A 15,597-nucleotide genomic window follows, 5' to 3' on the forward strand; every position below is an offset into this window, starting at 1 on the left:
CTTAGTAGGATGTGAACTGTGGACCTTGAGCTGAAGGCTGGAAAGTCATTCTTGATACGAAGTCCTGATGCCACTTTCAGTCTTGCAATGTCACGTATGACTCTTGGGACAAATATGACGCCACACAAGGAGCAGCACATAATCTCTCCATCGGCCCTGCCCCCAGAGAGCCTGGTTGATGAGATTCTGTGACCTGCCCTGATCCCAGAGCCCCAGGGGACAGCCTGCCGTCCTCCCTGTGTCGCACACTAGCCGCCGCTCTCCCCCAAGACCCCCCGAGGGGACCCAGGCCCTTGGACTTTCACTCATTCCCTCAGCGAGGAACAGAAGTTCACTTTGAGAAGGGCTGGGTTTCCGCACAGCAGGCAATAGCGCGGCTGACTTGACTTATTACAACGTTTTCCAGTTTATTGTCCTGCTCGGCAGTTAAACTGTGTATTTATCCCAGATTTCTAAGCCCTTCCACGGCTGACATCTGGGGACAGTTGTCGCAGTGGGCTTTCCCGTGCGCTGCAGCAACATGGCTGGCTTTTGTCTATCAGACGCCGGCAGCTGGTTCCCACTCAAAGGTGACAAGTAAAGATGTTTCCAGACATTGTTTTCTGAGACCGTGAGAGAGGGGGAAGGGCGGGAGAGGGAGAGAGCGAATCTGAAGCAGGGTCCATACACACTGTCGAGCCCAAAGCAGGGCTTGATCTCGTGACCTGGCTGAAATCAAGAACTGGATGCTAGACCCACTGAGCCACCCAGGCGCCCCTCCAGACGTATTTGACACCAACCCCTAGACGGCAAAATCTACTTCGAGTTAGAGCCAAGGTGCTACCGTGAGCTCAGTTCTGCCTGATGGCACTTGGGTGTTCTACCCAGCTGCCCGGTCCTACACGGACTGACACCATGTCCCACATTCTTCCTCTGAAATCCTCTGCAAGCTTTGGGCCTGTTAGTTAGATGGCTTCTTTGCAGAGTTCATCTAGATACAGAAAGTGGGCATTCTTTCCATTGATTTTCATTCCAAACAAAATAAAATATCAGTAAAATAAAATAACTGATTAAATAAACGTATCTGTTAATTATAAAAAGTAGGAAAAGTATAGAAAAGACCAAACTCGAGTAAAACATTTCTCATATATATTGCCCAACCATAGGCATTGCAAAAATTATTCTATATATTCTCATAGATGGTCCTATACAGGTGCATGTACATTATGTGTTTCTGTTTCAAAATGAGATTACATCGTGTTTATCCATAGCTACCCTGTTTTTAATCATTTAACATCTCTTTTCACAGTATATACTCTTCTAATACATTATCTTAATGGTTTAATGCTCTTTAATTACAAATGTTTCATTATTTAGTTAACCAATGTCCTGTTGTTAGAAAACTTCAACTTTTATCTTTTATTTTTTATTTTTTTAAAGATTTTATCTATTTATTTGACAGACAGAGATCACAAGTAGGCAGAGAGGCAGGCAGAGAGAGAGGAAGAAGCAGGCTCCCTGCTGAGCAGAGAGCCCAACGCGGGGCTTGATCCCAGGACCCTGGGATCATGACCTGAGCCGAAGGCAGCGGCTTTAACCCACTGAGCCACCCAGGCGCCCCGAAAACTTCAACTTTTAAACTAATGTAAAAGATCTAAATTCCACAGGAAATATATTCTAGAAAGCCTGTAGTCCCTGACACCATATTGATATCAATTACGTATTTTATGTCAAAGGAATTAGACCTGTTTTCTTCATGAAGTCAGCCGGTTGCTGCCGTAGATCCAATGATCTCTGTATCTTCTAGGCAAATGTCCGTATCTTCCAGTAGTGCTATGACACCCGTAGAAGATACACTCCCAGGAACTAACACTCTCCTCTTGGAACGTGACAGGATGGGATTTAAAATTGTGGAGATACTTATCTGATACTATTTCTTCTAGTTATTACAGTATCAGAAAAAGTTACAAAGGCAGCATAAGGTTGTCGAGCTTTAGGTAGAGGATAAAATGTACACACGTTTGGTAAGTCTATTTAAAAATAAGACTTAGACCGGAGTTCAGGTTCATCTAAGTAAAAGTTCGTCTAACTGCTATATGTAGTGTGTACATAGGTGCATTAGAATGTCTAAAAATTATGTTTATGACAATGCATCTCAAAAAAGTTTTAAGTGGTACCAGGTAATGGGTTAAAAAGAAATTAAGGATACTTTGTTTTTTTAATTTTATCCTGATCACTTAAATTACCAAGTATCTTATATGAAATAACTGTATGGGTAATACTTTTTCATTCAAAATATGTATCTTATTTAAAGCAAAAAAAAATTTTTTACCTCTTTGTTGTTAAGTATATATTTGTGTTTTCACTAATCTTTTCTAAAAGAAACCAAAAAACCCATACTGCTCGGTGTCATTTGGATTTCTGAAGAAAAATGGCTCACTGATGTGGATTTGTGATTACCTCCGTTTGTCTACTGATGTAAGACACAGCTGCAAAAGCGAGAATGGTTAGCAGGCAGAATTTGATGAGATTTTCTGAAAGAATCTTAAAAATATTGCTAACAGATAAACCTTATTTTAGAAAGTTAAATAGTTATTTTTCATAAGTTGCTTATTTTTATTAAAATATATTCACTGACAAATTTCTTAGGAAAAATTTCTAAGTGTAAAATAAAACAACATGTAAATAAACAACATGGACATATTTCCTGAGTATTAACCGTATGACAAGCTCTGTTCTAGGATCTAAGGAAACACTAAGAATGAGACAGTAAAACCCTTGTCTTCTTGAAATCTTTGTTCTAGAACAATAAACTGAATGTCACTAATGATGTAATGATGATTACAGCAAACAAAAGAATGTCTCACCTTATAAAATATCTCCTTTTAAAGCTGCTTAGAAAAAAGTTATTTCAAGAGCTTCATGTAAAGTTCTATTTCTTTAATTTATATAAAACTGTGTTAGTTTATCTTGTAGAGGTTTTCACTAATTTCAACATCTGAAATGTAAAAACAAAATTTTATTCATTTCACATCTTGATTAATTTCTTAAAACTTTCAGAGTGGAATTTTATGGTTAAAAGATTTAATTCAGTCTTTAACCAGCTGAACGTCACCGCTTACGATAGTACCCGTAGCCCAGCACCCTCAAAGATACTTCCCAAGGTTTTTTTCCTCAGTTTTATAGGCAAAACATATAAAAATTTTAATTTGCAATCCATTGACTAACACTGACATTGAAAGTTCTTGTTCTTATTAAACATTTTCACCTTTTCTTTTGTGAAGTGTTATTTATATTCTTTGTTCATTTTACATTTTTGGTGTGCATATTTGTTGTTGATTTATGAGAGTTCAAACTGAGTATCCCAGATTTTCCCTTTAAAAAGCTTAAAACTGAGGTAAAAGGTAAACTGATGCTTATTTTTATTAAACCATCATCATTATTATTACTGTTGTCATTATCATATCATGTTATCATATCATATCATCATATAGATTTCTTTGTTTTAGTACCACTTAGTCTAATAATTACATTTTATCCTTAAACATGTACATTTACAAAAATGTATATAAATATATATATTAATAAAAATTATTGAGCACCCAATATATATATACCTAGTATTCTGCTATACCTTTTACAAATAATTAACTTAATTCTTAAACAATCCTCTAAAGTAGCCATTGTTACGATTTTGAATTTGAAGGAATGTGAACATTGGAAAGCTGAAGTCAATTGACGAGAGTTTAGCGCTTAAGGCAACAAGTAGCCAAGCACAGTTCACAAACCATGTCCGTAGTGAAGCCTCACCTGCGGCCCTTCCGTGGGAAGTGGTATTGACAAGGCAGAGGCCATGATCCCGCCAACAAGGCTTTGTCTTGTCATCACAAAACTCACTTTATATTCTCCCCTCTTTTCTGCCTCATTTCCTTATGCAAAGACTGATGTTGTTTGGGAAAAAAACAGTGTTTGGTTGGAGTGTTTATTCGAATGGGAGAAAACTGGAGTAGAATCGAAATTTTCAAAAATAGTGAGAAAACTGTGTTACTCTGAATACTATCATCCTTCAAATTCCATGAAAATGATTTATCTCCGGTTCATGGAGAACGTGGGGCTATTTGTGGTTAATTAGTGCCCTCTGCTGATAACATGTTAAATGTCTTCATCTAGTCTTAAGAGTGTTTAAGGTTATTAGAAATACAAGAAATTTCACCTATAAATCTCATCTCCAAAGTCGTGTAATCAAATCTAAAAGAATTGAAGTGCCTTGCCTAATCGCCAGAGCTAGTTAATGATTAAGGACAGAAAGACCCCTCGGATATCACGATCAGTACTGAGATCAGTCTTGTGTTGACTAAATTTAAAACAATATTTTTCCCTGACAATATTTTCATTTTCTGAGACTCCAAAACAAAATTTACCATAGTCAAAGAAATTTTTTAAGTTATTACAAAGTCATATAGTACAGAAAAGTGAGAAGAGGAAAATAAACCTCTTTCTCTCCCTGTCCGCCTGATTCCACTCGCAGAGGTGTTTGTCATTCTGGAAGTTATTCATATGTATCTGGGTTTTTTTTTTCCCCCCACAATCGAAGTACTGTTTTCCAACTTTTAAAAAAATGTAAAACACAGATCTTGGAGCTACTTTCATATTGTCACATGAAGATATAAGCTCTTTTTAGCACCACGGACTTTCACTGACACTTGGAGAACTGTAGGCGAGTTTAGAATGTCCTTGGTCAGGTTTGCTGACACTGCCTCGTGATTCATTCAGGTCGCACATTTCTTCTCGGACGGTGACATGAGTGAGGCTGTCCTGTCCGGATTTCGCTCCGTCAGGAGGCATGTGACTCTGGTCTGTCTCGTTACTGATGACAGACAGTCACTTCCATCACTTAATGGAGGCGTCGCTGGCCGACCTCTCTGTCCTAAGCCACCTCCTGTTTCTGCTTCAGTGCAGAGAGGGGATTTGCGTGGGAGAAGTGCTCAGCTGAGATATGAAATCAAAATAATTACTTCGTCAAGTCCTTCGTCTCACATGGAGGGAACAGGATAGATCTGCGGATGTGAGTGTATTTTCACAGTCGCACTGAGTGCTGGTTTCCTGGCCTCTCATCTGACTCCAGCTCGCATTTCTGGAGGGACACACAGATCAGTGGGTATTTGCACAGGAGCAGAGGGACGGTGAGGAGTGGTTTGGTGTATTAAATAATTCAGATAAGTCTGAAATTTGTTAGTAAGTAGGTCCAAAGGTAACACGTGAAGCATAATAATGATATTTTCATTGGCAACTAGACGATCCAGAACTGCTGACACTTTTTCTTAAAACATTTAGTAAGATTGTCATATTTTTAAAAATAATATTAAAATTTTAGTCTTGTAAATCTTTATTTTAAATGTTGCTATTTGGTAAAATTTTTCACTTTGCACATATATTTTAATAAATACTTTTCAGTGCCTCTTGGAAAAAAGCTTTTTGAAAACATGAAATTTTTAAATGTTCAGATTTAATTTTCATTTGACAAAATGTTCCAAATTGTATGCACTTGAAGTAGAACAAAATTATGCCAATATCTTGATGATACCATAATTATTAATGGTGCTGAAATGAAGGCAAGAAAGATCAATGGTGTGGGCTGGACATATAAACACTTATGAGCTAAGTATGTATTCAGTTTGTTGTTCCTCCAAAGCATCACTGGCCAATTAACTAAACACCTAGATATGCAGAATAAAACCCACTCGAGAGGTCTTATATGTCTTTCAGCCATACAAAAATTGTAGCTTCACAACATGTATTACAACTTCATCTTTATGAATTGTATTTGTCTAAGAAAATATTTTATGCAATAATGCGCTAACTTGATTGACAACTTTCGATATTTAACAAATGGTCATCATTAATGCTTTACTGCTTTCCCCTTCGCCATAATACAGACAGAAGTGTTTCCTGAATAACCCATTTACCAAGCATTTATTGACCACCTACTGCATGCCGTTACTGGGACTGTAGCAGTACGCAAACCAGACAACCATCCCTGCTTTCTTGGAACTTCACGTTTTAGTGCATTTTTCATCAAAGGGTTCAGGGGACATATTCAGGCATATGACACGGCTTTCGGCCATGTGATAGCACACACAGACTCTCTCAATTTTCTTCAATGAGATGACAGATTTGGGCTGAATTAACATGTGGTTTGGTAGGACGAGGTCGTAATTGCAGAGAGATGTATCAGAAGACTTGAAGAAAGGGTCTAGCCTTGGGGGAGATGGTTAGGGGCAAAAGGAAGCAGAAGAATGATAGAAAAACGTTGACGCAGCCAACAGTATCCCAATTTTAATGAGTAGAATTAAAAGAAGAAACAAGGAAAATACAAATTTAAACGAGTTTTGTTACAGGTTAGACAGACATTCTGGAAAGTAAGCCGAATAACGTGGATCATTTGGTACCTGAACATGTAAAGAGCAATCACAGAACCTCATCCTGCATGTCCCCGTGGAAACACGGTGATAAACAGGGGTTTGCACACACAGAACAGCGAGGCTGATTAAAAGGGCTGCGCTTGCAAATTCCACTCCCCTCACAGCGAAGCCAGTTCAGAAGAGGGTATTTTCGAGGCATTTTTTTCCTGAGTTCTGTTAGGATAGTGTCAGATCCATGCAGCAGCGACTCATTAGAGAGCTTGGAAAGTGGGGCGCCTGCCAAAAACTCACCTGGACTGAGAAGAGGATTTCCACTTTTTTGACAACAGTCATTTTTCTCTCTTTTGATGTGGAAGTCATTCAGAACCCAGGTGACATCCATTAAAGCCAAAGTCAGACTAAACGATGAAAGCGTGACAATACTTGGTTCTCTCTCTCGCAAAAATTTAAGTAATGAAATGCATAAATGACAGGAGCAAGGTAGATTTTTCATGTTTATCTTATTTTTTTTTAAATGTTTTATTTATTTATTTGACAGACGGAGATCACAGAGCAGCAGGCAGAGAGAGAGGAGGAAGCAGGCTCCCCTCTGAGCAGAGAGCCCGACGCGGGGCTCGATCCCAGGACCCTGGGATCATGACCCAAGCTGAAGGCAGAGGCTTTAACCCACTGAGCCACCCAGGCGCCCCTTTCATGTTTATCTTAAAGTCAGGGAGTGAACCTTTCCTTTCACGAATACGGATGACAACTGGCCGGCATTTACTTCGTGTGACATTTCTGGCTTCATTACCTATGTGTCCCTAAGTATGGAAATAATCTTCAGTGAGTTTAACACTTCTTTAGGCCGCATGCATGAGGGGCTGTTTTCCATCTTGAAACACGTCCTCTGACCTTTGTTTTATTCATGCTTGTGGATAACGTTTATCTCACATATGCAAGAAGGACCCAAATCCATTTTGCTGTGTGACATGACCCGAACTCCAGTCCAGTCCACTGTCTCTCTTCCCATTTAGTAGTCAGTGGCCCAAAGCTGGGGCAAACATCTCCTATTTATCTATTTATTTATTTATTTATTTAAGATTTTACTTATTTATTTGAGAGAGAGAGAGAGGGCGCACACAAGCAGGGGGAGGGCAGAGGGAGAGGGAAGCAGACTCCCCGCCGAGCAGGGAGCCTGATGCAGGGCTCGATCCCATGACCCTGGGATCATGGACTGAGGGGAAGGCAGACGCTTACCGACTGAGCCGCCAGGCGCCCCTTCATTCATAGTGTCGTGCCGTGCTGTGTAGGATTTTTACACAAATAATTTATGCAGTTGCTTTTCATTTTTTTTTTTTAAGATTTTACTTTTTAAGTAATGCGTATGTGCCACATGAGGTTCCAGCTCAGAACCCCAAGATCAACAGTCGCAGGCCCTTCGACTGGGCCGGCCAAGAGCTCACCGGGGCCACCGTTGTTGTTGTGACACATAAACAGTTCTGTCCTCCACTCATGCGTGTGCAGCTTTCCTTTTTCGCGCGTCACGACGCTTCTGAAACGCACTCGGGCTTGCACGCGGGCTGTGGTTCTCGGCTGGGGCAGCCGTGCGGGGTCCTGTCGGTCTCAAAGTGCAGCTCACTCCTCCGTTCTTGCCCTGGGGGCGGTTTGTCGGCGGCCCTGTTGCTCTCGGTTGTGCGTCAGTGGCCATTCTCATACTGACCCTTGTAGCCGGCCACACGCGGACTTGTGCCTCGCAGGGTGAGCAGCTTTCCGGTTACCGCGGTCTTGCTAAATCGATCCACAAAATAATGTCGTCAGAGCGCCGCGAGCCTGCTTACTTCTCCACATGTGCGCAGTGTCGTCAGAGCTTTAGGTTTCCGATATGCTGATATTTAAGAAACGCTATCTTGTTGATGTTACCTTCCTTAGATTTTCTTGTAAGGAAGTGTTGCTGCTTATTGGTTTACTTGTCTGAAAAATGGCTGTTCGTATCCTTTGGCACTTCAAAATACTTGGTTTTCTGTCCTGCCTTGGTCTTATTTAAATAAGATATATATAAAAATATATAAATATTTATAATGCAAATAAATATTATGTTATTTATATTAATTAATATATAAACATTAATTATATTAACACAATAAACACAAATGCAAATATTTATTATATAAGTACAAATATATAAACATAAGTAGATGTTTCTTATGTATTTTGGGAGAATTTTCCATGGGTTATATGAGTCAGAGAAACTCCTCGAAATAGGATTCTTTGTCTTTTGAGTTTGTTTAGAGTGGGTTGGATTTTTTTTGTTTGTTTTTTCTTTCTGTCATAAGGATTAAGGTAGAGGCAGGTAAATAGATCAATTTTTTTCTTTAATGGTTTATGCTTTTAAAATCTTAATTAAAAAAATTTTACCTACCACAACATGATAGATCTATTATTCTACATTTTCTTCTAAAAATTTACTTTAAAATCTTTAGCTTTGGAATAATTTACACCTTCTATTTCAAACATTTCAAAGTTCTCTGACTCTATTTTTACCCTTTACATCTTCCGTATGAGGTTTAATACTGGTGTACCAACCTCTTCAGAAACGACGAATAGTGACAGGTCGGGCGTTGAATTAACCAGTTAATTGTGGGAGAATAAGCTTGAATAACCAAGAGGAGTTGGGATCTGGTGACCTGTTGAGGTACTGACCTCAGCTCAGAGACCAGCAGATTATCCATAAAAGTAGAAGTATTGGCGGAGTCAGAGTCTGGCTTCCAGGATGCAACCATGCGGGGCACCGCACAAAGAAGGGCCTGTGCTTAGTTTAACATGCTTAAGTTTTGATCAAGTGGTCCATATTTTCCTTTGGCACTAGGGCCCCCAAATTATATGGCTGGTGCTGGAGAGTATATGGGTACAGGGGCAAAATATGGGCAGACAGGGTGGTGGGTGTATTTGGAAGTTCTCTTCTATTAGCTTTTATTTTCTCAGTGAAATAGGAAGTGAAGTTCATTTCTCTGCCTGTGTTGCATTTCTGGGTATATCTCCAGGTCTCGTGTTCAAATCATTGATTCCTTCTGTGCCTAATACGTTGTTTGGCTAATCCAATAAATTTTTAGTGGCGGTGCTTACATTTTAATCTCAGAAGTTCTATTTGATTTTCTTTCAATTCTGCCTTTTCTCGTGATTTGTTGTTTTTTTGTCCTATGCTTTTAGATTGTTTTTTATTTAATGATTTTACACATACTATTTTCTGGCCTTTTTATTTCTTTTGTATTTTTTTCTATTTTTTGAAGTTTAGGGGACTCTAATCATCCTGTTGGCTACATCCACTAGGGGTTCCTTATGATGCTAGTAATTTTGAAAATGTTTTCAGCTTCACAGTGAGATTATTTGTGAGAATTCTGTCTTGGGTTACATATCTTTTCAGAGTGTGTACGTTTGCATTTGCCTGGTATTCCAAATGATAGTTACTATCCTACCTGCAAACTTTGTCACTTTTTATTTTATAAAGGCATTTTATTTCATAGAATTGTCATAATGCATTGGCTTTAGTAGGACAACCTGATTTACTAGTGTTGCTGGCAAGTTGTTAGAGAAACATCCCTGCAATACCCAAGCGGGTATATCTAGTAGGTAATTGTATAGATAACATTTGTGTTCAGAAGAGAAGTATTAGAAACAGAAAAATACTTGGGATTCATACGTGTATGGTGTATCTGGCAGCAAGGATGGGAGGGTGGTGCCTGATGTGCAGTCTTTAGATTAGAAGAAAGAAATGTGTAGAAACTAGGGAAGAATCAGCAATCAGTGGATGCCCAGAGAAAAGCTGGACTGCGTCGCTGATTTTCTAAATCTAGCCTTCTTGATACCCTAGAAGCTTCTTAACTCCTCCTTCTCCCTTACATCCTGCAGATGGTACCTCCTGGACGGCACCTCCTGGACGGCATCCTGGTCTTTTCCATCTCTTGCATCCCCGGAGCTACCACCTTGATTCTCCCTTTCTTTCTCAACAGTGGCCATAGTGGTCTCCCTGAAGACAGGGTCAGCTTCCAGGAATTTGGTTTCCAGATTGAGGTCAACGTGATCCTTTACGAACGAAGCTCTGATCATGTCACTCCTTGCATAGACACTTGGTGCAGTGACTTTACAAATGTCGATGACACACTATGCTCTAAGTGCAGTGCAAGATTCCATAATCTCACACGTCATAATCGAAAACAAGCATTCTGGGGGTCTACCTAGTACGTGACACCAGGAGTAGATTATTTTTTAACATCTCCCTCTCTGTATGATAAATGTTTTTGTTAATCATTTTTCTAGAGCAGTTTAGGTTCACAGGAAAAATATGACAAAATTATTTTTTAGGTGACCATGAAGCCGAATTATCCATAAGAAACAGATTCAGACATTGTCGCAATTGTTTCCCAGTGTGGGCTTTCTGTTTTTGCCTTAAATGTTTCCTTGTTGAGCTCTACTGGATTGCTTAGAGAAGTCTGGTGGGGAAGTGACAGAATTAATTGTATATAATATGTATAAATATGTTTTTATTTAGAGTGGACTCAACCTTGCCCAGGGATGAGAGGACTGGAAAAGGAGGACTTTGACTCCTAAGACTTAATCTATGGGGAACCAAAAAAAAAAAAAGGAAATTTCAGCTCACTGACTTTCTAATGTTTATTTTACCTACAATAAGAGCTTTCTGGCTTCTCTTAGGTAACACAGTGGTTAGAAATGAAACATTTCAAGTAAAAACCCATTTTAATCATTTCCTATTGGTACGGGTGTCACATTCAATTTTCTTGCTGAAATTCAGAGTAATTATGAACCAGTTGCTGGTCACACAAAAATATTGCACATGATTACAGGCTTCTCCAGATTTTTTATCGAAGAAAATAACAGTATTTTTTTACAACAGCTTTTATATTCACTGGAGTTTGTTCTGCCATCCTCTGTGACACTGTTACGGTCTTCTCAAGTTCTAAGTACACAAGTGTCCAATAACAAGTGAGGTTTAATACACCTGGGAGGTCTGCAAAAGAATTTAAGTAACTGCTACACTGTAACTCTGATGTAGTGTTTTATTTTCTTGATCTGTTCTTTAATTTCCAAATAATCAATTAAAAGTCAAAAAGAGGAATATATTTTAGATTTAAGGATAGTATTTAAATTTATTTTTCTACGATTTGTTTGTTTTAGAGAAAGAGAAAGAGAGCATGAGCAGGAGGGGCAGAGGGAGAGCGAGAGAGAGTCTTGAGCAGATACCCCACTGAGTGTGGAGCCCAACACCGGGCTGGACGCGGGGTCCCTGAGATCACACCCTGAGCCTAAACCAAGAGTCAGCATCCGGGTGCCCCCATTATTTAAATTTAGTAAAAACTTTCATGCATGGAATAAGATTATTGCTTGCTAAAAAATATTCTTCCCAGTTCATACTCTATTTTGGTGTTTTAATTTTTAATTACACATGCAAAACATCTTGTTTACTGACTGAGCTCTGTTTCAACATTAAAGCTTTATGAAAAAACCCTCAAAGCTTTATGTAATATGAAATATTCTAGATCAGAGAAAACTGGGATGTTTCACATGACATTTTACACATTTATCACAACCTTAATAACACATTAGGAAGCTCTAGGATAATTCACTTAGCACTATTATTTTTCTAAATACATTATTAGAAATATAATTTCCCATAGTGTGAAAAGAATAACACCAGAAAGAGAAAGGATTTGGACAAAAATATAAGTTTTGTTCAGAACTAGGACACCAGTCTTAAGCAATTACACATACACATTTAAAAAGACAAACCATATGCCAAAAAATACTTGCTTAAATTCTGAATCCAATCTGAATTAAATTTCTAGACATTAGTAAGGAAAGAGGAATGTATGGAAACTGTTTAAAAACAATGACTAATATTCACATACACATACACAGGTAAACCAGCAAACAACACACAAAACAGTGAAATGCTAAGATGATTAAAAATAATAAAAAGACAAGGATGTCCACTATCATGATATTTTTCACTATTTCATTCTTTTTGGTACTTTAGATCTGCACTGTCTAACACAGTAGTCATTGTTGATATGTGAAAATTTAACTTAAATGATTTACCATTAAATGAAATTTAAAAGTCAATTCCACATGGCACTAGCCATGGGCGCCTACTACCGACCCTTTGGTTAGTGAAGATGTAAAACATTTTCAATAGCGCAGAATGTTCTGTTGGAGAGTGCTGTTCTTCTAGATAATGTAACAAGATAGTAAAAAAAATTCGTATATGCGTTAAAACAGAGAGAAACTTACTCGTAGATGTAGGCGACTGGAGTGCATACCGGCACACTGAAGAGCCTGCAAGTACACCGATGGGGAGATTTGCTGATTTTGCTGATTGTTTAACACACAAAAAATCTGGTGTAGCATTTTATCTCTATCAACAATTACCATTGAGAGATGAAAGTAAAAGTACCCTATTATGGTAGTAAATAATAAACACATAAATAGCAAATGACAGAATGCCAATAAAGAAATTTAATGGCAAAAATGGAAAATCTATATAATTTGTTTTCAGTGTATTATTGATGGATGTTAAATAAGACCCGCTCAAAAGGGAGAAACATGTAGCTAAATAGAAGGGATTGCAAAATTAATGAATAATTTCAAGCAATCCCATAATAATTTGATTTTACCCCAGATGTTAAATAGGATTTTGTAAATTAGAAGAAAGTTATGAAGAACTGAAAGAAGAGGCTGTGCTCTTGACTCACCAGATGTTAAACTGAGTATGAGACACCGTATGCAGAAAGAAGAGTGTTGTCTCACTCAGGTGCACAATAGCTAGAGGAATATATAAATAGCCTGTGAAGGAATCCAATAGAGTGTTATAAAGGAACTATTTTAATTCAGCGAGAAATTGCTTATTTAACAAATGTTGCGAGGCGTTAACTAACCCTGGCGGAAGAAAAGCCAGATTCTTACTTCATTGTTTAAAATCAATGTCTATGAAGTAAATATTCAAATGTAAAGAAAATGAATACATATTCTACAATAATAATAGAAAAATGAAGTGCAGTATGTCTTACTGAGCAAAGGAGGTATTCAGGAAATAGGAAAGGGATAAAAGTATAAAAGGGATATATTTAGGTAGACATTTTCATTGCATGGCAAAATGTACCACAAAATAGCTAATGAAAAAAAATAAGAAGAAAGAGCAAACAAACATATCTTTATAATATAAATTATACAAAATTAATATCTCCTACAAACATTTCTGATAAATTGATTTAAGAAAAGGCATACATCAAGCTAGAAACACGGCACCCATTGCAGACATGGTTAATATGATCAAATATTTACCAAATATAGCTCATTTATATTTCCCAGACTTACTAATAGATTGATACCATAAAACGAGTTAGCATAAAAAGTCATAGATACTATTTGAAAGCTAAGGCTGGAAGAGCTGATATGTTTCCTCCACAATTATTTGAGTTTTTGGAAACTTTCTTGAACAAGTAACTGTGGGTGGTTCGGATACAGACTGAAGAGCCTTTTCAGTCCCACTCCCTGAGCGACTGTGGGTCTAGGGTTGCTGCTCATCCACTCTGGGCACGCACCATGATTGAGAAATAGAATTCTCTTGTGGTAAGTCATCAAAGCTTCTGCGTTAATGGATTACCAAGCATAGCCTAGATCACCCTAATACAGTAGGCAAGTCATCGAACAAATAAAACAATGACAAAATCTCTAGGAGTATTTTCAACCTCATAAGATTGCAAGTTAAAGCAATAATCAAATAATTCTTTTGTCTTCAGCTTTATCAAACTTGATAATATCCAGTGTTATGACACAATAGGGAAAATGAGACTCCCTTTCATTTCCCTGCATGATTTGCTACAATTACAAAGTAATTTGTAATATCTGTTAAACAAAAAATAGTCTTTAACCCAGCATTTCCATCTTAATGAATGTTTCTGCAGAATATAATGTAAAATTAAAAGCAATAGTAATTAAATGCACATACAAAGTTGTTTGGTGCAGGTAGCATGATTTCAATATAAATCTAAAAAACTGGAACAATGAGGCCATCCAGCGACAGAAGAAAGGTTGAATAAGGCTTGTGATCCGAGGAATGGGCAACATGTTTGTTAAGGGAATTTTGTCAAAGCTAAAGTTTACTATTTGTAATCCATATTTTAGTAAAGGAACATGTACATATATTTAATCTGTTCATGTGGATATAGAGAAAGTATAGAAGAATATACAAAAGACTTTTGAAATTAGGTCAGCATTGTAGGAAAGGGATGTATGAGTGGAGATGATTAAAGTTTTCTCTGCATTTTTGCATTTTTCACTTGACACGATATGCAACACAGATGTCATGATAAAAAGTCATTCTTGAATATTACAAGAGAATTTTATGCACTTCTAGCCTTTTATGTGGAGAGCCATTGACATGATTTGTTGATAATTTCATAATAGGTAATTAGCAGCAAAACGGTGTATTTTTCTCTCAAGATTTCTATCATTCTATTTTACATATGTTCCTAAAAACAGATGGGGTCCAATTACGTTGAAAATAAAATACACCAATAAGTCTCTTAATGTTATGTTAATATAGTCAAATTCTGTGTGAACAACTTATGTGATCATAAGTGACAATCATTGAAATAAAATGTATTTCCCCGTAATTTTCACCCATTGCTCAGTTTCCCTATAAGGAAAAAAAAATGCTATTTCACAGGTAGACTTCATGTATTCAAAGGTAACTATTGCTGATTACTCATGCTTTTCTTTCTTGGCTTAAACATTCGTTTCTTCACCTCTCATTTATAAATTCCAACTCCATACCTCTTCTCAAGGTGCGTTCACTCGTCAGTGGCTCTTAAAACGCGGCAGCAGGAACTGAACACAGTGCTCCAGACACAGTCTAACCAGCTGGAGTCCACAGTTGGCTTATTTCCTCCCTTTGTTTCAAAAAAATAAATAATAAAACAGAAGAAAAATAGAAATTACACAAATAAGGCAGATTAAATAAAAAATCCTCATTATGAATAGGCTATATTAGACCTATGGTCTGCTAAGAATCTCTTAACATTGACTTTTCAGTGTGAACCATTATCAAATTGTATCTCCCTTATAACATATTTTTGTAATTGATATGGCATTTTGCATGTACCCCTGTTAGTTTCACAGTAGGTCATTCCATTTTTTTTATCCA

The 15,597-nt window shown here is 37.6% G+C and overlaps 1 protein-coding gene across 4 annotated transcripts in view; it reads right to left on the bottom strand.

The window, feature by feature from the left end:
- Positions 1 to 15,298, bottom strand: part of TFPI (tissue factor pathway inhibitor) — a 90,269-nt gene extending 74,971 nt beyond the window's left edge. For all 4 annotated transcript variants that reach the window (XM_047721370.1, XM_047721375.1, XM_047721374.1 and 1 more), the window contains exons 1-3: positions 15,228 to 15,298; positions 12,684 to 12,728; positions 2,847 to 2,977 (exon numbers count right to left, since the gene is read on the bottom strand). The gene's annotated coding sequence lies outside the window, so the exon portion shown is untranslated. The remainder of the gene's footprint in view (positions 1 to 2,846; positions 2,978 to 12,683; positions 12,729 to 15,227) is intronic.
- Between the last annotated feature and the right edge of the window lie 299 nt (positions 15,299 to 15,597).

This window comes from Lutra lutra, chromosome 3, assembly GCF_902655055.1.
Source record: "Lutra lutra chromosome 3, mLutLut1.2, whole genome shotgun sequence".
Classification (NCBI taxonomy): domain Eukaryota; kingdom Metazoa; phylum Chordata; class Mammalia; order Carnivora; family Mustelidae; genus Lutra; species Lutra lutra.